At 43.7% G+C, this 27557-nt stretch overlaps 1 protein-coding gene across 6 annotated transcripts in view; it reads right to left on the reverse strand.

Moving 5' to 3' along the window:
• Positions 1-27557, reverse strand: part of Zfh2 (Zn finger homeodomain 2) — a 370912-nt gene that overhangs the window by 164075 nt on the left and 179280 nt on the right. For all 6 annotated transcript variants that reach the window (XM_071708340.1, XM_071708339.1, XM_071708338.1 and 3 more), the window contains one exon: positions 19989-20024. The gene's annotated coding sequence lies outside the window, so the exon portion shown is untranslated. The remainder of the gene's footprint in view (positions 1-19988; positions 20025-27557) is intronic.

Below are 27557 nucleotides of genomic sequence, written 5' to 3' on the forward strand. Positions count from 1 at the left end.
CGCTGTCCTCAAAAGGCAATGGTTTTGATATCGCCTTAGGAATCCGCGGAGAAATAAAAATTCGAGGTGAAGAATGTTTTCATCATGGGATACGTGTGTTGCGACATCGATCCCGAGACAGCTGAGAGAGCTTCAATTATCGCGAATAATTTCTTTCTATTAGGTCTACCTCTTAGTATTTCCATGCATTTCAGAGATATTGAAAGATATTGAGAAATATCAGTTTTACGCAATTATGAGATACGCTCCGTCTCGAAACGAATTATGTTCATGCGGCGCAAAGCGATATACGGCAACAAATTTGTCGAGAAAGAAACTCTTTTTCCCAACATTTTAATATTCTTGGAATTGGAGCTAATTATATTATTAGATTACACGGGAATTACATTCTTGTGCGACTTCCGCGCTACGCTTAGACGTGAAAGTATCGGCGACCGCGGTCTCTTGATTAAAACTTACACAATCGGCCTGGCGTTATACCGCCAGGGTACAGGCTCGTTCGATGCGTGTCACACGCCACGACAGACGGAAATAAATCTTACGCGGCCATTACGCGCGCGTCCCGACGGACACTAATCACGTCCGCTAAACCACGGGGACCCTAATTAACCAACGCCCAATCGCTATTTCCTCGACAGCCAACAAAGTTCAATTCGCTGCTCGCGCAACTCCGACGCGATTGGGAGCCCACGCATTTAATTTGCATCGGGAACGGCGCGCACTCTTTTCTCCGTCGTCGGGCACGAGCTGTGTAATTAGCGTTGCATAGCAATTAACTGTGAATCGAGCGTGCGTGCGTGCGTGCATACACGAGGAGGCTCAAGACGGCAAAAGAGGGCGAAGGAGAGAAAGAAGGAGGCGAAGGAGGACGAGAGGAGGTAGCGGAAGGTACGCACCTCTCTCCCTCTCGCTATCTCTCTCTCTCTCTCCTCTCTCTTCTTCTCTTTGCTGGAACAATGTAAAGCGCGTGTAAACGGCGCAAATATGAGGGGTGGGCAAGCGGGCGTGACTGCGTTAAGTCAAGTTAAGTCGAGGTTAACTCCCTTAATTACTCAGATTTAATCAGCGCCCCGGTGTGTACACACACCGGGGCTCTGGCATAACTAAACGGGCGCGGACGCGAGGAAGAGATACGATGTTGGAAGAAACGGAGAGAGAGAGAGAGAGAAAGAGAGAGAAAAAGAGAGTGAGAGGGAAGAACGTGAAGGGGGCACAAGGAAGAGAAAGAGACGGCTGGAGAGGGATCGGACAAGATGCTTCGCTACTCATGGTGCACCATACGCGAGGTGTCGATGGTGTGCGCGTGTATACGTGTGTGGGAGCGCGTACCTCCCTGCGCGGGGCGTTCGCACGGAATGGAAGTGGAAGGGCTCGCTTGCTTGCTTACTTAACGAAGATTAATCGCGCTTAAACCAACCGCGCACGGGCGCGCAACACAGCGGCGCGCGGACCTCGAGCGTCGAGCCGCATTCTCACGTGGCAACACGTGACCCCGCGAAATCTTGACCGTGATCGCAAGAACGGGGTAGTTCCGCGGGGTCCACGATCCGCGAGGGAATCACAACAGAGAGACAATTTTGGCAATCGAGACGCTGATATATCGACAAATATATATTTTGTTAATTTAAGTTACAATGCAGTACTAAATATATTTTTTGTCAAACTTAAATCGACGCATTTTGTATATGTGAGAATTTATAATTTATCAAATTCTTTATCATTTATCTTTAAAAATTTAGTCGTAGCGCAGACCTGCGTTATTAAAGAAGAATTTTTAAGTAGTTGACCCGATCAAAATTGACCCGATGCCCAAAATTGACATAGCAGATGCCGAAACGATACGCCGCGTTCGATCAACCTGCAGGCAGACGGCAAGATACGGACGTATCGAGAGAGGAAGGAATGTTGATGCCATTGATGAAGATTAATGGCATGCGCGGGACTTGATGTATCGGCGCTAATTGTTAAGCGACACCGCGAAATTCGACCTAGCGTCAGGAATTAAAGTGATAAATACGTGCCGCGAGACCGACGAGCCGGTACGCGCACGCTGTGTGGGAAAGTTAACTCACTGCACTGGTCGTAGCGCAGATATGTTGCAAAACGATCCGCGCGTAATGATAATAGGAATATGGTGCGGAAAGTAAGGAAAAAGTAAAGTAAAAGGTTTTCCATTTACGACCCGTTGCGCGGATCGCATGTAAAATTGCGACGACGTTTATCCGCGAGGAGAGAATTAAGCGCGGTGATTACGTTTCTCTTTAACCGCAGCGGCCCGGGGTTAAAGTAACCCGAGGAGTCATTATTCACGCGGTAATTTTTGCCAAACGTGGCAAATGCGAGAGGAAAGGACTCCCGGGTTCCTGGCTGGCCGTCAAAGGTGGCGAAACCGTCGCGTTTTATTTAGGTGCTACGTCTTAGGTGCCGTCTTCGTGATAACAATCGCGCGAGGGAGCGGATGCCAAGAAAAAACAAAAAGAACGGACCCGGAAGTGGGTTCGTGGGGTCGTAGATTGAAAGCGGTTTTTAAGGAGCTTGGAGCCGTCCTTTGTTGAATATATAAAATATATGTTCGTCCAAAATTCCCATTCAAAATTCGCGCTGGGTTTTACTGAAAGGACAGAAATTAAAAGTTCGCTTAAGGTAAGATAATTATCGAAGAAACATTCTTTGAGGAAAATACCACGATTTAAGAAAGGTCGACCGTTGTTCGGTGAGCGCAAAATCTTTTAGTCTTCCTTTCCTACTTCATTACTTCATATTATTCAGATTTATTGAAAAGAATGAGACAGCAAAGAACTTTCTTTCGGTATAATGAAAGAAAGTTCTTTGCTGTCTCATGCTTTCTTCTGTATTGATATCTATCAATCAGTCTATAAATTTTTTTTGACATTTTTGACATTTTTGAACAATAAGCCGTTCGTTGATCTGGGTTAAGCCTTTTTCAGTTTCTTCCCGCATTGATCTGTGGTCCTCGCATTATTCTTCTTCTATCAATTGTTCTTCTATCAATTGTCACTATAAGCCTAGTTTAACAAATACATGAAAATTTCGAATATTATTTCTTTACCATTCACACAGGATTTTTAAATATAAATCTATATTGATTGAAACATCTAGTTTATTAAAATCGAAGAGAATCATGTGAGAAAGTGATCAAAATAAAATTTCTATAAGTCTTTTATTTCTATTTCTATATGATAGAGTTTTCCCTTAAATATTTCTGTACTTTTCCCGTAGTTTTTACCCTCTTTTAGTTAATATGTTACAAAAATTATCTCATTACACTGACTTATATTCATTCACCAAATGGTTTAATGATTAAACATTTTTATTTGTTTGATCTGTTGAAGTACCAGTAGAATGAACAGAAAGGCAAAATATTCTACTTTGTTACCGGATATTACTTTGTCCCCTAATTAACGCAAACAGTGCTTCGAGTGGAATGAGCTAATAAGACCGAGGAAGATAATTATAGGACAGCTAATTGCCGGACGACCCGGCTCGCCGCGAGACATAACGAAATAATCTCGATCCCTCTCCCCTCCTACCGACTGCCTCTTACTCATTCTTCTTCCTTCTCGTCACCTTCCTACGCGCAGTTCTTTTTTTTAATTGTGTAGTCAATTCCCGTCAGGGGATTCCTTTCTACGGGCGAAATTAATTAGGTGAGCTTCCGGTCTTAGTATCATGGAAGTTAAAAGCCTCACTGCTAAACCCCTCGTTAATCGTGCTTCGCTCAAGGTATTTTAATACATTGACGACGTTTACCCGAATTAATTGATTTATGGTTACTCCCCTACAATAAAGTATTTTCCCTTTAAAGTAGAATAAAGCTACATTTTATTTTTATCTTACATCTATAATCTCCACTTTTCCGAAAGTAGATCACTATACGAGGATGGATCAAAGATAAATTGTATGTAATTTTGCAGAATGATATTTATCATTAATTATACGGGTATAAGAACAATAAAGATTCTTATAAATAAAGATCAGTCAGTAAAACAAATCTTACGACTAGTGAGCTAACGAGACGCTTGCTAAATCCATCTTTTCTTTCGAGACTCGCTATCCCCTAATTATATTCCGGGAACACGCTCCTTGCGGAAACGTATCCAACAAAAGAGAGAAAAGGTCGGACGTCCGTCGTCTTGTAGCGACTCACAGCGGTGGACGGCGGAGAGATTTGAAGCCTGCTACTCTCGGCGAGACTTCGCGCGCACGTAAAAAAGTCACCTCGTAAATTCGCGGCTCTCTAACACCTAATTTGCTGTGTCCTCAGTGCCGCGGCACGCAAGCGAGCGTTCCCGTGCGCGCCGGCCCCGACCGGCAAGCCTGGCCCGGCCACGCGTTACATTGCAAGGGTTTCACGTGCAGAAATGCGAAGAGCCGTAAGCAATTTCGCGAGAAACGATTCGCGTCCTCTCTGCCTCTCGCTCGCACCACCACCATCGTGGCTCAGGACTCGCATTCGACGCTGGTATTATAATTACAGGGTTCTCTCCGGGGCTCTTTTCTCGAGGACGAGGCGGCCGCCCGGCGGCGGTGGCGGCGGCAGCGAGGTGCGGCGCGGCGCGGCGCGGCGCGGCGACGGCGATGGCGGCGGCAGGGAGGCGGTTGGTCCATCGGGATGATTATCTTCACGGCGATAATTAGGCAGCGGGTCGCGAGTCGCTCGCACGGTGAAAAATAACGAGGAAATAATTGCGGCCGAACTGCGTCGAAGAAGAGAAAAAGATAGAGAGATAGGGAGAGAAAGAGAGAGGAAAAGGAGAGGGAGAGAGATAGCCTGTCGAGAAGAGGGCACATACGACTCCCCAAGGATCGGTTCCGACGAGCTGCGCGATCATGATCGATGTTTAATTCGTTTCCCGAGCAGGCGAGATCTTTAATTATCGCTGTAGAACAATTTGATTACACTTTTAATTATACACGAGATGTTTCGTGTGTGTGAGATAAGATTCGCGTCAAGTTTCCTTGCGCTCATCTCTTAAAGAATTCTAGAGAGACTTTGTTCTCTGCAGCAATTTAAACGCCGACGTACAAAGTTGCTTAAACGGATTTTGTGTTCTGAAAAAATAATTTATTAATCTTATTTTATTAATCTTTGATTTATAAATCACAATATTCAGTGCTGATATAGCGCGTAATTAAGTCTCTATTTGGAAAGATTTCAAACGGGTTAAAGGGGTTTATTGCATAAAAGACGATGTTATATAGGGGAAACAGAGGGCAGTGACAGAGAATGACGCGGAGGGTGCATTTTGCGGGAAGAACGATGGTTGTGTTGCGGCTGGAGAAGCGGCGATACGGGAGGAAAGAAGTCGGGGTAGGAAGTTAATTAAGTAATAAAAAAGTCACCAGCCTCCGGGACCACCAGCTCGGATAAGAGAGAAGATCGCGCTGTGAGAAACTGAAGTTAAAATAAACATCCCCTAAATGAGTCGCCGCAGCGTCGTCCCGTCCCCAGTTTAACCGGAGTTGCTAATTAATTCCGAGCCCGTGAAACCAAGAGGAACGAAGACCAAGGGGGAGGGAAGGGGCGGATGTCGCGGTCCGTGTTCCAACCCCGGTAAGGAGAGAGATGCCGAGGAGAGGGGTTGCGACGACGCCGCTCGAAGGGTGGAAGGTGCCGGGTATTAAGCTGCCGCGAAACCAGCCACCGTCTGACTCTTTAATTAGCCACCCCCGTTGAAACGTCAGCATCGGGGGTGTCGAGGGTTGGTCGAGCAACAGGTGAGATGCAAAGCAAGGGTTATTCTTGGCTTTGCAGCTCCGCGAGGACCAGTGGAGACCAGGAAGAGAGTGGTTCTACATGGAATTGCGTGGGATGATGCAACGGGTTGATATCAGCACGGTGTCTCGCGGAATATAATAAATACCGAACGGATTCCTATGATTCATTATAAGTAATGAAATCAAGAAGAAGGTACGCTTTATAGAAATGTTACAAAATGACCGCGCTATCATACATTGATTAACTCATAATAATCTTAGGAATTCTTTTAGCAAGCAGATTATTTTCCTGAGATTAAATTTTTATGTATTGACATAATCTTTGGTTAAAGATCAACACATTGCCTGCCCAACAACTTTTGTATATTTTACAGTGTACATCACAGTAGAATTTTCATTATCTTAAGCACATAACGATAAAATATTGTGTAATATGATTAACTAATAAGACTGTATATTCATGAACATTATATTGAATAGCGCACTTTTTACTTTATATTGTTATCTAGCTATCTGTGTCATCTAAAATTTTGTAGTAGATATTTATTTTTTACAAACGTTTTACATTTTTGTAGCGCAGGTCATCACACAGACCATCAGAACGCCATTAAAAAGTCAGGTGCAGGTCACGGATGACCACTATAAATGGCAATCAACGTGTTAATTTGACGTTTCAACGAATTTGACACTTTAATTATAATCTGTTAGAAATAAAAAAAATAATGTAACTTGAAAAGTCAGAAATAATAAAAGTTTTTGTTTCTCGACCTCGTCCATAAATATTCAGAATTAATCTACGATCGCGGAACGCTTTCATCAGTCTGAAAAAAATTACATTTTACAGTCGGCACACAGTCATTTGTAGCCAGTTTGTCGATGAGGCGTCGATGGTAATTAAAACCTGTTGAGTGCTTCGTGGGAGTTACGAAGTGCGCGCGTGCTGAACTTTCTAAAGGAAAGGGTTGTGAGAGACGATGAATATTCCAGAGTTGAATGTGCGCCGCGAAAGGGGTGCGAAGCTAATGAAAAGTACATTATGACTGGCGAAGCCGCCCTGAAATGCCGTCGCTGTGGCGGCGGACAGCCGCCGATGAGAGACCAGGGTGAAGAGGAAGGGGGGAGGTGGTTGGTTGACGAGGAGGGAGTTAAATGCGATAATTTGCGTGGGAGGGCGGTCGTGGTCGCAGACGGTAAACCCTCCGCCATTTAATTACGCTTAAAACATGCATTAAATATTGTCGGAGGGTGGAAACGTCGGAAGGGTTGAACCCTTGGGCTGGTTAAATGAGCAGAGATTTTCCCTTCCGTGGCCCGTCGACGCTCACGGATTTGCGAATTTGTGTATCGAGTGCTTTCTCTCACGACGAAAAGTCTTGACAACGATATCGCTAACGCTTAAGTTCCGTCGAGTTGCTTTGTCACGGCAGAGATAGATTATTTTAATTAATTCTGTGACTATATATACACGTTTTTACATACGATTTTTAATAATTCTTTAACGTTAAATCTTTATTTGTGGGCAGTTCAACTTTTTTAAACTTACACTTAAATTTGCATACGTTATTTGTAGTGCATAGTCGGTGCATTATCATATGCAGATTAAATCGTGCCGATTAAGAAGCCGACCCTTGGGTTTGCGACACCCTTGGAGTGAGTACTCAATACACACAGATAGATCTGTTGTTCGCACATCCGGCGGGGGTGGACGCTTTTCCAAGGCCGTTGCCGGGCTATTAATTGTCTCTGTTGATTCATTTGATCGTGCTCGGCGTTCCCAAGCGATTCCGCCAGTGCGACTTCGATACGAAGGTCTTTTACGAGCAACTCTTTTCTCGCCTTTCCATCCCACGAACCTTCTCTTCTTCTCTTCCTCTCTCTCTCTCTCTCTCTCTCTTTCTGCCCCCCTCTAATTCGCGAGAAAGCGTCTCACCTGATTAAAATTAACAGAGTGGACAGAGCTGCTAGGCAGGTGGCTTCGTTAGGGCGCCGTAAAGTGCCCTCGTCCTCGGAATTTCAAGTGCGTCGTCGTACCGCGCGGATCTGATAAAAGCGCGTGATCGTAACCGTGTAAATTAATTAAAATCTAATTTAAAGCACCGCCGCTGGCAGAGGTTGGCAGAGGCTAATTTACGCGCTCGTTATGATAATTAAGAGCCAAGCGCTTCGATAAATTCGAAGATCGCAAGGCCGCTTCAGGATTTCAGCGATAAAATAATCGTGGGACGCGTAAAATATACATTGATGCGCGATGAATGAGACTGTGAAGAGTATAACATTAAATCAGAAACGTGTCTTTAGAACTGCCTCACAAAAATAATCATTAACAAAATACTCGTAAATATCAAGATTACAATTTTTAATTATTTTCTTGGACATCAATTCTGAAAACCTTTTCTGCAGTCTTATGAAGTTATTATTCCGTGTGACAGCTCGTAAAGCACCTGACAAGAAGTGATTTCGGATAATCGATTACGCGAGAAATAATTTTAAAGCAAAGACAGTCTTGTCGGTGCAGCCGGTGATTCGATCGAACATGATGTTACCTTATCGGACTGTCCTCGCTATGGAAGGTTGCTGACAGTAATGACCAGCGGCACGGAAGCGCAGTGACTTAAATTTGTCTGTCGGGAGGAGGGCCGGATCAGAGGTTTCCAAATCAGGACAATTGAGTACACGCCGCGCAACCGCTAATAACTCATTTCCGGCGCTTAAAAATGATACATACGTCCCCGGCGCGGCGTAGAGACGCGCGGCTACATCTCGTTACCACGCTCATCAAGAAGATCGTACCGTCAATATTAACGTCCTCGTTAACCGCTAAAGACTACTTCTTTATCGGGGATATTTCAGGCATACGGCATTACTTCGTACTTCGTAATAAGGATATCGGCAAATTTTGCCCGAGAAGATATATGAACGACATAAATCGGCATTTAATCGCTGCTGCGAAACGGTTCGGTCGCAGTGCATTCGATCGATTGCAGAAGAGCTGATCTCGATCGAAATAGAAATAGTTATTATCTGGTGCAAATATTGCGTTTATCGCGTCCGGAGAAAATTGACCATACATTATCCATTAACGATTGATTGAAGAACCTTCAATGCCAATTGATCAGTTGGTTGATGAAGGCACAGGTTATTTCGCGAATTACTTCTGTTAGTAGAATAACCATTATTGCCGCGAAGCATTCATGTGTGTGGCGTTCCCGCATTATGACACGTGCATGTTCGAGTTGCGTTCGAGTTGTAGCTATAGCGCGGACCGAACCGCTTGCCGAAGTTGAAAGCTTGGCCGTGACCTACCTCTCTTCATGACGTCATCGACGACGTCTGAGAGGCTGAAGGAAAAAGTGAAGGAGCGCGTGTTTAGATTATTGAGAAAAATCCGGTTGCAATTTCGTGCGCCTTCACGGTTTGATTAAAACGTCTTGCAATTTGATGCTTTACCTTTCAAAGAAGTAAAATTACAGGTCAAATTAACGTTAATGGATGTTTCTTCATTTTAGCATCATCGTTAATAAATTAAGTAACAATCAGAATTCTAGTTATTCGAAAGGACCTTTTTTTATAAAGATTATAAAAAATTATGTAAAAACTTGCTGATATAGTTTAGTGCTTTGAGGCTGTGCAGATGATTGACACAAACCGATACAGCTATGTTAATCGTAAAAGACTAAGGGAATTTACAATAAACGATGCGATCGTATCAACACCGTTCAATGCTTTTCACGTAACCGCTTGTAAAATGATGGCAGTGGCCCGTCGCGTCTTCAGGACGTTCCTGATGGAGTCGGTGACCATACCCGTTTATTCCCTCCCACCTCTGATTCGCGACCGTCATCCCTCTTCCCACCTTAGCTCGAAGGAACGATCGGTCTGTCCAACGTGGCGTGGTAAAAATAAAGATAAAGCCTGAGGAATTAATTAGGACCGGGTAATCAAGAAGATACCGCCTGGCGAAGTCTGAAGGTGGAAACGCGAGGCAGGCGACGACGACGACGACAACAGTGCAAAAAAAGTGCGAAGGTAGGATCTCGCGTATAAATATTCACTCCTGTTCAACACCGTTCGAACGACCCGCTTATCCACGGATTGACCAGATACAGGACCCGCCGCTCCCGCGGCCCCTCCCCCGGCGGACCCCGGGCTGGAAATTCGAAATGCCTCGTACGCCGAGGCTCTTTTATTTCCTTCCTCGGCGCGTTCGCCTTCGCCCTCCTTCACTCCGCCACCTCCGTCTCCACCAAGCTTTCGACTCCTCGTACGGCGCACTCTTGGCCGTTTCGTTTCGGCCCGGCAATATGGACCCGATCCTCGTCCGTGTGAGTAACGGCTATTCCGAGAAGTTGTTTCAGATAGAGGGCTAATTTGTTCGCGTGCTCCCCCTCGCGCCCCTCCGCGCTGCAAGCCGTCGGATATACGAGCGCGAGGTGCCCGGCGTGTCTCCTCCGAGCGACGCGAGCACGGGATTCTCTCCCTTTATACCGTATATGTACATCCCGAGTATCACAAGGTTATGGCCAGTTCCTTTATCCGGGAGAAGAAGGTTCTTTAGATTAAAAATAAATTTTTTTACGCTCGATCTCATAATGGACTTCATAGTCAAGTTAATTATGTTACGAAAAATTACGTAATGCGGTTAAATAATTTTTTTTGATAAAATTCATGTATTATCGTATTTAACAATGTATGTTTTCAGAGTACATAAAGATGGATCACAATTGTGATTAAAATTAAATTACGATCTTATAATAATATTCAGATAGAAATATAATTTTACTAATACATCATCATTGTTCGATTTCACTGAGTCACTCGAAAAAAATGGATCTATTAATTTAATGCAAAGATCAAAAGTCGTATTCTTTATTCGTCTTCAATCATGTATCTAGCTCTCGTGAAAAAACTCTTTCCTGGACAAGATGCTTCTTCAAGTTTCACCTCAGGAAATACTCGGAAATTTCTGACGATGTCTCGTGCGTGCGACGAAGACTAGAGCGAGAGGGGCGCGTTTCCGCGGTCGGTGACGAAATATTCGCGCAAGTACGAAAGGAATGCCCGGCTCTCGTGTTTACGCCACCCCTGCATGTTACGACAGCATATTCTGCCGCGGGCAACAGGGCGGACGGGGGGACGCTTGATAACATAGGGGTGGCTGGATAACAGAACGGCGGGGGTGAGCGGGCGGGCGGGTGCCGGGGGATGGTATCGCATGAGTTATTAAGATTCCGGCGCGCATGCTCGCGGTTCTTTCATCGATTCATAAGAATATCCTCTGCTCCGCCGGCCACCCTCCTTCGCCGCCACCTTCTTTTTCTCCTTCGTTTCCTTCGGGTTTTCTTGTATGTATCTATGTATGTGTACCGCTACCAACACCACCGGCAACCCTTCGATACAGGAACGTAACCGACCGATCCTTATTTCAGTATTATTCGACTTCTATTATTCTAGCGACGATTTGAATATTTTTTTCAGCTAAGGAAAAAGAAAGATGTCTATTAAATTTTTGCAAATTGTCATAGCTGCACACGGGACAACTAATGGTTTAGAAAGACAGTCCCTTTTCCGTTAATTTGATCTTTACAGAATACATTTTTGTTTCTGAGAAAAGGCGCGTGAATTTTATTGCAATAATAGTATAAAAATATAATTTAATTATTTTCCCAGCTTTAATTGATTTTAATTATCATCTTTCACACTATATTTCCAATTTGAAGACGATTATTTACTCTGTAGCTTTAAATCATTCTTTCTAATTAAATTTTACGTGCTAAATATTATCTGAATTATCGTGCAATGTCATATTTAACGCGAAATGACCCTGAAATCGGTTTTAACAATTTGATCATAAATATATTGAGAATTGATCAGAGTATTCAGTCGACTCTCTTTTACCTTGAAGCGTTGTCAAGCGTGATAAGCGGAGGCTTGTAGCGTATATACATATATATATGTGAAGCACGCCATACTTATACGATCAGTGGGTAACGAGGGGTATTCGATCGATCGATCCAGCCGAAGAGGCGACGAATCGACGACTGAGATACCGGCATAAACGATAATGAGCGTGGACGGTAGTTTGAGGCCGAGGTTACGCCTTCTTGAGGAACCGGTATATACCGGAGGGCTTTCCCTCTTCTTCTTCGTTTACATCACGTGGGCGTGGAGAAGGAAGTTCATAGTGTGCGATCTCCTTTGCGAAATCACGTAAAAAGGGGCCCCGAGCGTAAACGTGCTCTCTTCACCGCGCAGTTCGGCAAACAAACCGCGGAACGAAGCGCGGTTCGAGGTTCAGTTAACGTAAATAATCGCGTAAAAAATAACAATTAAAATGCTCGTACACTAAATTTGTACGATATCTTTTTTCAAAATTCTCCAAAATTAAATAAATTCTTATACTAAATGTGCAAGCAAAGAAAATGTTCTTCAAAAATTTTGCAAGACACATTACGATCTTTGAATGATTAAAGGCATCTTCTCTCGCATACCGACACGTAACCATACTCGCAAATAATCGTATATCCAGCAACCGGTGAAAAATTCGTCGGGAAATTTCTTTACGGTACCGTCGTTACAAAGGAGCGTGCACACGCGCGCTTATAACGCGGAATAAGTGTGCGCGTGTACATGGGGTTGCTGAAGAAAGAGAAGAAGTCTGGTGTGGGCGGCCGGAGGGTGAGCGAGGGGGAGTCAGCGGAGATTGCGAGAGAGGGGGTGATCTATGCGTTTAATTAACCATAGAGACGCTCCTACCGACTCTTAGCCGCTCTTAGTTCGTGCTGACCGAGGGTGGGACGAGGGTGCTGGAATAAAAGCCAGAGCAGGACGGGGAAGCCGAGGATGGGGAGCGAGAGGACGCGGCGGAGGGGTGGGAAGGAAAGGATTTCGCTATCGCCGGCGAAATTAACCCCGGAGAAAAAACTTATAATGTGTCTTTGCGGAAAAGCAGCTCGATATGTGGTGTGCCCGGCGTCGGACGTGTTTCCGAGGGTGACCGGCACAATATCGCGAGTGCATTTGTCGCCGGTAATTAATTTCCGGGATAATTAACGTTGGCAAGCTGACGCTTTGCTTCGGCGAGAATGAGGTATCATCGATCACGAACCACGGTTGTTCGGTCTGCGCTAAAAAATAAAAAATAAATAAAAAAAAACAGCGCTGCACATACATGTATCCTTGGCGCATCAAGGCGTTCATACTCTGGTCCACTTATCTCTTGAGATATTCTTGAGCTATCTGCAGATGTCTTTCGACAGATTCGACCAATATTTTTTCTCCTCCCCTCACAGCGATCTTGCCTCTTTTTTCGTCGTAGTTAATTAATTATCGCGACGTCCGGTCGCTCCGCGCTTACGCGAAAGCATTTCGGATTTCTCCAGAACGAATCTGTTGTCCGTCCACTACTTCCCCTATTTCTACTTCGTCTTCCTGTCCCCCTTTCCCTCTGCCTGTTTAGCTTTCGCGGATATTTCGAGATCAGTGACTCTATCTCCTTCGCATTTTGTTCCGGGAAGCGGGAGGTTAATGAGACGTTAGCAGACAGTTATAAATGAACGATAAGGTTCGGTAGATCCCTTTAATAGCCGGTGTAAATTTATAACTCCCGGCGAAACGCGTGTACGGATTATAGATTGATCGATTCCGTAGCAACGTTTGATCAATCGTTTGATTCTCCGCTATACAAATAGCGCTCGCTCGAGTAATTAATTCCAACACGTATGCCCGAGCGTTTTCGTTCCCAGGTCAAATGTCAATCTCGTACTTCGTCCGGCGTCCGAGGATGCGCGTTACCTATAGCCCGGCATGAGCGCCCGGATGAATTATACAAATCGCGCGATTGCGCCAGACAGAAAAATAATAAAGTATGGAGAATACCTTTTTCCGGCGATGCTATACGGTCGTAGCTCGCATTTGAAATATTAATCAACATCGCTATAAAATTAAAGAGAACAAAATTATTGAATAGTTACAATTGTAACAAAGTGTTAGGATATCGATTATTCAATTGTACGTTCCAACATTTATGATAAAATAAAATTGATGCACAAACCAATGGATCAGTTCTTTAAATTAATTCGGTAGATTTATATATTTATATATCCGTTCGAATCGTTTTATCGTTGCGCGTTAATCGCGACTAGCGTACAGTCTTAAGGAAACCGAAAGGCCCGATTCGTATCATCGACGTGGTAAAACATGTACAAATACCTACCAGTTTTTGCGCGTCCCCGGCAACGCGAGCCGATCGTGGGGCGATTATGTTCTCATTTCGGAAATTGCCGGGCGCGCAAAAGACACACGAAACCGGCGTGGCATCGATGCGACGCGACGCAGAGCCGAGGGGACAAAACGAGAAACGGAGTCCCGCCGGCTGTGTGCGACCGCATCGCGAAACGACCGTGCCTATAGAGCGTACCGAGTTCTCGATTCGGGCGTGACGGGGCCGCCGGGCAATTATGATAATTACCGGAATTCGTGGGGCGCAATTAGGCCAGCGAAGCGACAGAAACGCACTCGTGCACGCTTCGCGACGCGGCGCGCGGCGCGGCGCGTCGATTTTCTTCCACTTCCACATCATCCTTTTTCTTTCTCGGTTGTAAAAATTAACGTCACCTTGATTACAGGGGGGGACAGCGTTGCCACGCGGAAGATTGCGTGTTCCGCTATATTCCCGATCGAAAGATCATTCCGAGTGTCCCGAAACGGTCAGGCATTCTGTTCCCTCTGTATTCGGAGGATATTGCTGCTGACGTGAACACATACGTTACGTAAGATGTCTCAAATTTAACAATCTTTCAGCCACGAATTTCTTGACGATTCTGAACTCTATATAATTATATCACGCAAATGATGTAATAAAATGACGTGACGTTGGAGTAAAAAAGTTCGCTTAAGTCGAATGATTACGCGCCAGAAATGAGATGTAGTAATTATCTCTTGAAGTATATTGTCAAGTAAAAAAAATTAAGTAAAAAAAAATTTGCGTCGATCTAAAAATCATCGAGAACACGGAGTTCATGGAAGCGTGTATTCACGCACGTGGTGCGTATATTTTGTAAACAGGAACGTCAACGTGCTCCCCGTACGGCGCCGGAAGTGTCTCATAATAAAAAGAGCGACTTCCGTCGGTGAAACAATACCGTGAGTCGGATTACCGCTCGCTTGTCCATCTCGCTTCAGCTTCTTCGCTCCCGGTGCTTCGCTTCCTCCTCGCTTCTGTCTCGTTGCGTTTCGCCCGCACGCAGGCGCGTTGCTTTATCCGCTCGTTCTCTCTCTCTCTCCGCCGGTTAATTTGCGTCAGAAATAATTTAACGCCGGCGGAGCTATGCCCGCCCTTGTCGTCACGTCACCTCTGGCGATTTCTACGGGCACCAGATTAATCGTCATGACGATCGTTATCGGGACGACTCTCGAGCGGCTCGACGCGTCTGCATTCCGGATATCGCGAATTACCATTCTCGATCTGCTGACTGCGTATTATAAATAATGTCGCGCATCCTAGTCGACACGGCCTAACGCTATAATTCTAATCTTTCTATACTTTTGTCTCCTTACCGAAGTATATGAGTGGGTATATTTAAACAGTGAATATAATCGATGATCCGATATCATTGTTAAAAATGTATAGGAATTGAATGAATTGAATTAACACAGAATACCAGAGATCCATTTCCGTATGTAGACGTCCGCAGATAGATTGTAGAAGATATATTGAACGCAATTTTTTTTCCAAATATTTAGACAAATCTAAAAAATAATTATAGGAAGGGGCTAATCATAATAATTGAAATAACGCTCTGCCGCGAGATGTCTTCGAAAGCTGACGACGACGACCTTAAAGCTAACCGCGACCGTTACACAGGACTCTACACCGTGATTGTTTGTTTCCCGGCTGTAATCGCACGTCGATTTCCGCGCTTTAACTGAATTCGCGGCGGATACGCTTTGGGCGCTCGCGCGAGACCATCCGCGCGATTAATACGCACGCACTCGCTCGCGCGAGCTTAAGCCTGCGTTAAAGCTAACGCTGTAATCGCTTAATACGTTGGCATCGTGGCGCGAATGTGAAACGCGTTTGGAATCGACCGAAGATGATAGAGAGCTACGCACGTGGCGAGAGAGCGAGACGAAGAGTGAGAAAGGAGCGAGAAAGAGAGAGAGAAAAGGGAAGATCTGCGAGGACGTTCCGCTTTATCAGTGCAAATGGGATGCCAGCGTGTTTCCATTAATTCAAATCGCCGAGTAAAATCGTGCCGTGGAATGTCCATTAAAGTCAAGCGGAGAAGTCGTTAGCCTGTCCACGATGACGTTGGGAGTACCTGGCGTTTTGTTAGCAACTACAATCTTACTGATTTAAGTCGCGAAAAACGCTCGGCAAGGTGCCGTTTTACGGTCTGGAAACGCTTTTCGACAAGCGCTAAAGGCCTCCGCGAGCAAATTAAGTCGATGTAAGGCAACACGCAAAGAAAATTTTTTACGTCACTTCACGCGAAGACAGACTTTGTACAGTCTGCCTGTATTTTTATAAACCTCGATAAAATACGAAATTCGTTAAGGAATGCCGCAGCATTCTTTCAAAAAATAATAAAAGAAAGAATCTTTAAATAAAAATGCTCAATAACTCGATATGCGCAGAGTGAACTTTGAAACTTGTATTCTTTTCTTATAGATTATTTGCATATGGAATAAAAAATTAAATTTTATAAGATGTCTGCAATATGTCATTTTCGATTCATATACACCACATTACACATAAAGTTATTCGATTAATTAATACCACACACAGCTTATTATATTAAAATTATTATTGAACTATTATAATAGATAAATAATTTAAAAAAAATTTCAATACGCAAATTTGTGAGGAAGAGTATGAGTCTTTGTTTTTTAACGTCGACTCGTTCAAGCGTCGGGATTAAATCGTTTGATGTGTGCAGAATGTGCTGAGGCAGTCATGTGAATAGAACGGTGCATTGAACGGATGTTCCGGTTTATCAGTGCGTACGGCGTGCCGTCGTGTTTCCATTTATTCTGTCGCCGGGTGAACTCGTGCCATTGGAACGGTCATCGAAGCCGAGAGACGAAGTCGTTAGGCAATTTGAGGTAAAGTTAACTCTTTACAAGACCGCGACGATGTCACTGCCATTGCACGAGAGAGCGAATTTTTAAACCTGATTCGAGAAACGGCATGGCATTTACACCGAACGAATCACCGACGACTGACGAGGCAATCACGGCTGCTGTAATCGTCCACAGGCGACGAATTCTCATTCAATTCAATGAATTAACCGCCATCGCGATAACAGAGCGGTTCGAATCGGACGCAACGTTGATTTTTCGAGGTCTCGCTGGAAACCTATATTCCGTGTAATGTAATTGCAGCGATACAATTTAAAAAATGGAGAAATAGTTACGTTTCTTTCTTTTACGATTCCATTCAACTTCAACAAGTTTATGAATAATTACATATGAATGGTATTGTGATATTTAGCAACCTTAAATTTTTGCAGAAAAAATTAATTAAAAAATATATTTTTTTATACATTTACCATTATTGCAATTGGTTCTAAATTCTCACAACAATAAAACAATAAAAATTAAAAAAAGTGAACGTTAAGCAATGTTTATTAGCTATTTTTGGTTCGAAAAATCTTGAGATAGTTAAGAAATGTTGAATGTCGCGAGGGAACATTTCATAAATGCCGTGGATACTTAAAACATCCCTGGCATTCGCGGCGAAAGAAACGCGTTACAAATGTTAATGCGACATTAGGTGTGTGTCACGTCTCTATCTCTTTACACTTTTCCACGCGTGAGAACACGAAATCGGTTAATCCAAACGCGCGGGAATCGTCGGAAAGGATACGGGGACTGAGGAGGACGAAGACGCGGATCGGCAAACGTTCCGGTTTGTCAGCGCGCGTACCGGCATGCCGCGGCTTGTTTCCATTAATTCGCGTTGCATGGCGAACTCGTGCCATTGGAATGCCCGTCGGAGTCGTCGGGTTATAAAAGGCAAGACGGAGCAACCTAATTTGCTACATTGTCACGAACATACGCGAGCGGCCCACTCGCGAAATATCGGCTGTAAATAAGTCCCCCCGGCTCGGATCTGATAAGCTAAATCCAATTAACCCTCATCACTTTAAGACGGCGAGGCTTGATTTTTACCCGAAATCGCGAGGAAATCCTTAAAGCCGCGATCAAGCAAACGCGATGGTCTCAAAAGCCAGATATTCGTTCGCGTGGGTCTACGATTTATGATTATTTGCGTGATAAATATTTTTGTTACTTACTTCCCCCGTGCGTATTTGCAATCTTATCTTGCAACTCCTCGATGTACAAATTATTCTTTATCAATTAATTGGCAATTGGTAGAGGATTTCCAATTACCGTAAGGTTCAGATGTCCTGCATTTGAATATGTATGCGATTTGTTTCCTGTTACTTTGTAGCCAAGGAATCGGTTATTCTAATATGAAGTTATTGGTATAACGGATTAATGTGCGGATGCATTATACGGGAAGGCGTCAGTTTATTTCATTAATGAGTGTACAAAGCTCTCGCGTCGACAGTATTTATGGATGCTGAAAGGTTGTTCGATTCAGGAAGGAATATTTAGCTGTAAAAAAAAAGGACAGTTACGATCGATTACATCGTGCTCCCTCGCGTTTCATCTTGCCTCGTGTAATAACCGCGATCGAACTCGATGCACGGCGATCGCGCTCATGCGTGAATGCGGAATCGCTTAATTTCAAACGCACTGAAACACATCGCGATGGATGGCGGGCCGCGCAAGACGGGACGTTCGTCTGTTCCATCAGCGCGTAATAATCGCTTCTGACGGAGCATTCTATTAATTCACCTGGATATTTTATACCGCCGGAATGAATTCATTTCCGAATGTTGCGCCCCGGACTTTTTCCCGGGCGAACTGGACTATGCATATCGACCCGCGGGATGCATAAATAACACGCGGAAACACATGTTCCCTTTCAACGTGGAGCTATAACAGTTAATTCGACCGGAAATTCACTGTCGATGAAATACAGCGAGATTAACTAGTACACGCGATGTTATTACGCTAATGAAGATATCTATAAAGCTCGAATATTATATATTTATCTTGCGCTTAATATAAAAGAATACTAAATTTTCAAAAATATTCTTTCAAATATCGATGCCGTTTAAAATCGTCAGATCTATGTTTCCGATTGGCTAGCTCTTTTCTTTACTTTCATAATTCTATAAGTATGCGCAAATGTTGTCAAATGTTTCATCTATGGAAATTAAACGGATCCGTTATAGCAATTACATACATTACTTAAATTCCGATCATGGAATGGCAATCATGTTTTATACACGAGATTAATCCTGACTGTATAATTTATACATTTCTGATTTCTTCTGCGACTCGCGTACTTCCTATTTTAGCGCGGGGGGGAAGGATTATTTTTTCAAAAAGGGGAAAATTTCACCGCGGATCGCTTAATACGGAATACGTCACGACGACGGTGGGATAGAGAGGCAGGGTAGAGGAGGCGCGTTTCGCTTTATCAGCGCATATACGCGCGCGCGGCATGCCGCGGCGTGTTTCCATTAATTCGCGTCGCGGGGCGAACTCGTGCCGTTGGAATGCCCGTTGAAGCCGAGGAGAGAAGTCGTTAGGCTGCGTGCCCGTCGTTCGAACCGGCAACCGGTTTTCCCATCGGTGATTCGTCGTTAATTCGCCGGCGCGGAATAAGTAATCGCGCGCGTCCCAACGACCACCTCGGGTGTGTTATACGTCCGAGTTTACATTGTGCAAACCAGGGGAATCGCCCCGTTTCCATGCTGGCTTTTCGCGATCGAGAGGAAACTTCGGTGGAAAGTCGAAGGCGCGCCGCGGGAAGCGAGGACATTACCGATTCAGCGTTTAAATTTCGAAAGAACGGAAATGCACGTTGCTTTCCGGTAATATAAAAAAAAATAGGAACAAGTATCTAATAAATTCGTCTGGGGCAAGATTATCTATTCGTATGTCCGATTGCAGGATTAAAAATATTTTCTCGCATTTCTCTGTCAAGATTTGCGTGAAGTTTATGCAGGGATTATATAATTTTATGACAGAATTTCGCCCATTATTTCACGCTAAGTTTGTAACATGCCATAATTACTTAGAACGATTTCTATATATAGTATCGAATATCAGTGGACATAAACAACGTCACTTATTTTTTATATAACAAGTACCATGGAAAATTGACTCACCGAATAAGTTCGCCAGCATAGAACTGGAAACTCGTTCTGAAACAGATAACAAATATTCATGAAAATAAAAATTTAATACCTTCTCGTGAACATAACTGTCATCACATTACAAGGCGAACGCTTTTTTTGCGTAAATAGATCGTAAAACGTGGGTAATTGTTGTATTCGAATAACTCCTTTTAAGCGGTCTCCAAACAAGGGCGCAATGGTCGTGACAAATTCAATGTTACATTTTACAAAATTTAGATCCAACAGAGATAGGGCACCGGGAAATGATCCAAGAGGTAAAAACAATTCAACACGACACGATTTCGCGAAACATGCTGCCTGCACGCGACGCCATATCAAAGAATTAGATAGTATACAAGCTGCTTACAGTGATAAAAAAAGAAAAACATCCAAAATGTTGAAAATGCTCAACGCTTCATAGTATAACTGAATAAAAGCTACTTTAGTTCAATGCTTTATACGATAATCGGTGGGATCATATCGCTAAATAGAAATCAATGAAAAATTCTGCTCAGATTATGCAGAGTATATCATGCGATTGATGTACAAGGTACAGCCGTAGTCTAAAGCTTCCTATGTCAATTTCCCTACTACCTAATCTTTCCCGGTTAACTCGCGCGTGAGAGCGCGAGTTATCGCGACGTGGGGGCTCGTTACTACCCCCCGGGAATTTTACGATAGCTCGGGGACTTGAATGCACGTTCGCACTTTGTGTTCCGCGTTAGTATCCGAGACACCTAAGCGTTCCACTTACGTGGAAGCGCACGAACGGGACGTCGTACGCGCGCGGGCGCGAGAGCAAAATCGCCCACAGACGAGGCGAGAAAGACACTCGCATTACGTGCACGCACGCACGCACGCACGCGTGCGCGCGCGCGCGCGACGCGACGCGCCCTAGCCGTGTTATTATATTTTACTTTGGTCGACGCGGAAACCCCGGGATAATTTGCGCGAACGAGCCGCAATTATTTAAGGGTGTGCATACGTAAAGAGGGTGGCTCTCTCTTTCTCTTTCTCTTTCTCTTTCTCCCCTCTCTCTCTTCCTTTCTTTCTTTCTTTCCCTCGGTTGTGGGGCCCCGTGTTCTGCCTGAGTGCCGGACGCGCGGCCTCTATCGATTCGCGTCGCCATCGCCACGTCGATGTCGGCGGAGCCGCGGACTCGTAACTTCTTCCGAGAATTGCTACCTTTCTTTAAGTAATAGATATGCACGTCGGACGCGAAACGACGCTCGGCCCAGTGTTTGCTCTTCGCCTCGGGGAAACGCTCGCCATTTTGTGAATCGCGATGCCAGAAATTCAAACGCAGCTCGCGATGCCGATGCAATTCCGAGACGAGATCGAAGCGCGAGATTCGAGATCGCGTGTAGGAACATTTGTGCGAAAGTCGGAGCGAGAGCGTTGCAAAGAGCCTTGCCGAAAGAAGACGGAGAAAGAAAATCGACAGAGAAGCTTAATTAACGATTATTTATATAGAATCGCGAGGTTTTTAGCTTTAGCAAGGTGTAACTTTGAGCTCCCTATGACGCTTTATCGAGCAAGTAATATTATCGAGAAAGGGGATGATAATGGCTGGGTTGATTCCAGGGGTTAATTATGATTCCCCATATCACTGCTATATCCCCGTTATTATGAAGGGTCTCTTGCATTAAATTTTACTGCAAGAAAAGAAAAAGCTATTAAGTTATTAAGGTAAAAACCGTGTTCTTCCTTGCTCGGAAACGAGTAATTTTTTCTTTTCTTTTTAATTCAGGCGTCCTATGTTTATTTTTACAGAGGATGCAAAAGAAATTTACATATTTAAATAGGCGTGGACATATTAGAAACATGCAACGATGAAATGGAAGAATCTATCTAAAATCTTGAAATTATTCTCTTCGTACGGTCTAACAAAATAAATTAAAGTATGAATATTTATAGGCGAAGATTGAAAGGCTATTTGTGGAAAATGAGAATGAGATAATATATTTTAGATAAAGGCATAACTTCCGCTTAGAATAGCATTCCATTTCATTTTCTAGTCTGCTAGAAATGTTGATGCAATCATTTTTCACGTAACGATAAAAAAGTCAGGAGCATACATACCTTCGGACATATATCTAATATCTATGTTATTAATATAATATTAAATTGATGTTGAATCTTAATATATATATTTACGGCTATAAATTCTGTATCGTTACCGAAGACATGCAATCTCACGCGATATTTTTGAATCACGCCGTATCTTCGTATCTTTTCTGTCCTACAAAAATATCAACCCCAGCTTTTATATTTCGGGATCGACCGATATAAACTCGGACTCTCGAACCCGACCGACCGAACGCACGTAACTATTCGGAGCTAATGCTCGCATACGGCTCCTAATCGTCGCACGTACGTTGGGGGGTTCGGGTAGCCGGCGCCATCGGTGTGTTTACCCCCGCGTGTATATACACGTGCGCGTGTACGTACACACAGATCCACATGAACGCGAAACCCGTTACGTGTGTCGACGGGAGTGCAGCGAAGCACTAACGCCAGGGTGGTGTCGAGGGTGGTTGGAGTGGCTCGGGGGGTGATTATGAGCGAGTAAGTGCCGCCGTCCAGTTTTTACTTCCCTGCCACCCCGCAGCCCTACTCCGGCTGACCGTTCCTCCACCATCGCCGCGGCGACCAGCTCTTCCCCCTTGTTCCCTACCCCCCGTGCTCTAGCCGCGCTGCTTCTCTTACTACCGACTCGACTAAACCCCCAACGGATCAATACGCTAAAACATTGCCACGTCGAGACGCCGCCGTGTAAAACCCGAAAGAAATACCATTGCGGGGGCGGTGTTTTCCCTTAGCCAGCGGCCACCGCGTCTCCTCCGTTCGCGCGGCTAACGAACTTCCGGTTTTCGACCCTTTCACCGTCCGACTCTCTTCCCTCTTGCCCCTTCCTCCGCTTCGCTTTCCTTCTTTCTCTTCGACGCTCGTGGACGGCTTTATTTTATCTTGGTTTATACCTTTGTTTGGTCGATATCCGAAATTTACGCAACGTGGATCTTTCATTAGACGTGAAATAAGAGGATTTTGCGAGAGATTCCTGCGTTGCTTCTTCAATGGAATTAGGCCGGTGGGAGTTGATTGTTTATCTTTAGGTTAAAGGGCTTAAGATTCCCGGGATATAAGGGGAAGATCACCACAATGGGAATTGCGAATTGGAATAATAATTATTTATTAAGATTTAATAAAACTATTTAATCCTTTTATTATTTAAGTACGTGATATTAGAATGTAAAGCTATTTTAATAGTAAAAGTAGCAATAATATATAACGATAGAATTAAATAAATGTGTTACACACTATAATACAATGAAAGTGATATTAAAAAAATGCATATATTATAACAATTAAAATTTGCTTATAAGCTTATCATCTTAATTAGTTAATTAAATTAATAAATAAATTTGTTTTCGTAGAGTAACATTATATCATAAAAGAGATTATATAAATATGATATAAATAAAGAGATGAAAGAGTTTTGAACGTTCTAATATCGGATATAATATTTTAAAATTTAATTTAAATTATTAAAGCTTGCACATATATTGCATATATTCAACAGTATTATGATAAAGTTCCTTAGCATATCATGTCATGTATTAAAACGTGAAAATCCTACCGAAGAGGAATTTACAAGGATTGAATTTTTACCGAGATGATGATATGCATCTTCAAAATGAAGGAAGCGCGCCAAGGATCGACTGAAAGCTCGGCGCATTCCGTACTACGCGTAGCACGATATTTCACCTTCGACGCGTGCAGTCATAGTTCGCTCTCCGGGATAGGAAGAGCTCGCTATCGATGGTAAACCTTCGAAGGGCACGAAAGATGGATGAACGGACGTCCGTGGCCTACCGCAACCCACGTAAGGCAACGGATCCGCTATCCGCTTCGGTTCCCTTCTCCCCCTCCCTCACTGACATACGTATGTACGTTCCTACTCTCACGTGTGCTCGACATAACGTCGGGTTTCCGTGGATGGTCGATATATCGATTGTTGCTGAACGACCGGCTGGTCGACACAGCCACGAAGGTAGAAGAAAGAGGAAGAGAGAAAGAGAGAAAGAGAAAGGCGAGAGAGCGAGAGAGAGAAAGAGAGGGGAGTAAAAGCGCTCACGGCTGTTGTTCGTGTATGTCTGTTCTGTGGTCACTTGTTGCCTGCCACCCCCGAGGGTTGGCCTTGTCCCTCTGTGTTTGGGGAACGCTTGTCGTTCGACCGCCGACAAACCACCCGGCGACCAAAGCGTGCTCTCTTCGGAGATCTTTTCTCCGGCGCGGTGGATTAGGACTCTCTCTCTCTCTCTCTGCCCCGGTGGGCGAATTGCCGATCTCCCCCTTTTGTTTTTCCGTTTTCTTGTCCGCACGTTTCTTGTCGACACTACGCGCGTGCGTGCGAGGTAAAGCTTCTAAGCGTGGAAGATGGGATTATTTGAACTTGGAAACCTCTCGCAATTTTTGGATCCGGCCGGCGTCTCTAAGATCGACGAGACAGTAATTGGATTCCAGAGAGATTTGATCCATGGATCATCGTGACTCTGAAGCTTCGTCTTTCTGAAACTTCTTCTTTCGGATTTGTTCACTTAGAATCTTTGCCAATTCCTTCAACGTATCTTGATATTCGCATCTATTCAATAATTTCATTTAGAAATCTCGATCTCTCTGAGATTTTTCAAGTACTTGGAATGTCTCCAATAAACCTGGATCGTAAAATATATGCAATTGCGAAAACATGGCAGTTGCAATTACTAGAAAGAAAAAAAAACATTCGTTTTACCCGACTTTGGTTCCAATTACCTTCGCGGTATCGATGAGAGGTAGAGTCCAATAAGAACTGTTTGTTTTTGCGCAACAAAATTTACATTCAAAGTAGAACACATGGCAAGACCGCGCGATCCGAGGCAACTATAAAACAAAGGAAAATTCCACAAACGTCTCTAGAATACAGCAATATTTTATGGTAATTTCTCAAAGTCGAGATTATTTGTCGAGATTAACGCACCGATATCTTACTTTGTTTAGTCGTAGTTGAGAACTTACCTAGTAACTCTAATTCATGCGCTATATCCAAGCCATCATTTCAGTTTTCAATTACTTTCTGCAACATCCTCTTCATCCATAATTTTTTTTTTCAGAGTATGAAGAACGAGTTTCATATACAAACACGCGCCGCTACACGCGAGGTACGGCTTCTCTCCTTCGTCCTTCCTATTTCGCTGTTCTCGAAACACGCTACTTATTTAAACAGTCGCTTCGCGAGTTGCCGGATCGAGATTGAAACTTTTTCAGCGTTCGCGCGAAACGAATGGGGACGCCGCGCCGCCTGGTCCTTTCGAAAGACGTAGATATTTTCCAAAGATTATCGTTATCGGAAGAATAATGTAAACAATCGATGATGGCGGTCTTGAGCTTATTCGTTGCAGCTCCACCCAAGTGCGGACGTCTATGATGGACGCACAAACGTGCCATGGCAAACGCAAACATACGGCGCGGTAAACACGAAAATTTTCTTTATCTGTTTAGGTAGAACCGTAACTTGCTGCACTGGCATGATAATCGAGTAAACGATAGACCCCAAGAAACCCTAGGTCCCCTAAATGTCGGACCCCGGAAACAGACAATACATATGTTTGCCGAGTAGGATCTTTGTTAGCGTTACGATCTTCGGAACGTCTTTCACACGGTAATTTGATTATTACATAACGCATTAAAGTGACATAATTCTACAAAGTTACTGTCTCATTTCGTCTCATTGTTTCTCAGATTCTAACAAAATTTGTGAGATCAAAATATATCTATATAATAATATTAATTACACTTTGTAACTCCAAATTGACAGATTCTAATAGAGTAAATAAGTAGTAATGTAATATTTGGAGATAATCATATCATATCGACTTAAAGAAATGTTCATCCACCTTGATTGAACATTAGAGATACGAAATTTTGTATTTCTATTTATTTTTCTTTTGAAACTCAACGCTGTAGCAACAGATACACCTAATAAAACTTCTCTCGGAAGAGATGAAATTATAACTGACACGAAATACAGATTACCTACGTTCTCCAAACTCAACTGTAGCAATAATTTCCAATAATTAGTAACGATTCTGGAAGTCAATAATAGCACGAGAAGATACACATCACAAGCTCGACAGAAACGCGACAAAGAAACGTCTTCTTGATGTCAATGTGATCAATTATTAGGAGCTATTATCTGTAACTCTCGCGGCGGGAGATACAACCTATTATTACGAATTGTATTTCACCGTGTTCGACGCTGCCCGTGGTAATTGTTTACGCTGAACTCTTGTGCAGCGGTCATCTTTATAACTGTAATTAACGTTCTGTAGGCATTAATGTTCCACATGTTTCTCCTATTACACGCGACTACTACTACCTTTGCCAGCGATTATCTCTTTCTTCTATTTTTTTTTTAATTTACGGTTGACCTGTTAACGATCTTTCACAATATATCTTCAAGGAGGTTTTAGCAAGAACAAATTCACGAATATGTATCTCAATATTTGAGCGATATTTTCGTTCGACATAAAATTGATTGACGCGTGGATAATTCGCAATTTATATGACAATGTTAGATAAACAGACATTTTATCCAAAGTATTAAATTTTTTCACCCTTGATAGCAACAATAAGCGGGTAAAAAACTTTTATGGCAGGACAATCAATGCTGAAGAGAAGATCCCGCAATCGGCGGGAGCATGATTATTTACGACTTACAATCAGTTTCGACAGCATACAACTAATTCGTCTTGTGATTATACCCATTTGTGCATTTTTCGTTTCTCGAACCGCTACACTGTTGCTAACACACGTTACTTTCTATTAACGGCAACAGGTTCGTGGGACACTCGCGCGTGTCTACGCGACAAAGGCTTTCCTCCGCGTGGCGTTCTGCGGAGTAGAAAATCGCTCCCCGTAGAAGAGATCGTTAGTCTCGTTTTCCTCGAGTCCCACACAGGACGGCCGCGACGGCGATCGTAGGTAGAAGTCGGCGGCTAATGACTCGGGGCCGTGCTCGAGCCGCGATATATACGTACGTGGGAAACGTGGCATGGTTCCGTCCGAGGATTATATAATATTCAATTTTAGCATGCGTGCGACCCGTCTTAATCCAGCCATTACGTCTAATTGGTCGAGATTAGCTAATATCCCCCGTAGTGATTAGGCCATGTGTTCGCGGCTCGTTTCAGATTGAAACCAATTCCCCGGAGCGTACCAGGCGCACTACCAGGATCGAACGTCGATCCTCGTAATCGACAGATCGATCGGCTATAATGTCGTAGGGAGGAAACTCGAGAGGGCTTTCTGCCGGTGCACCGCCCGTAGTCGCAACCGCGACATCGTCTTTCTACCGCCGTTCAGGAATGTTAGGAATTTCTATTCGTACCGTCGAAATGCGATACGATATTGAGACGCACAACGGAGAATTTTTATTTTAAATGAGAATAATCGAGCAAATTAGTAGGTACGGTTTGAGTGACGTCTTTTGTGTTCAAATAGATGAAGCAAATAAAAAAA

This window comes from Temnothorax nylanderi, unplaced genomic scaffold (genome assembly GCF_030848795.1).
Source record: "Temnothorax nylanderi isolate EJ_2023f unplaced genomic scaffold, tnyl_v1.0 TNYL_tig0066_pilon, whole genome shotgun sequence".
NCBI lineage: Eukaryota > Metazoa > Arthropoda > Insecta > Hymenoptera > Formicidae > Temnothorax > Temnothorax nylanderi.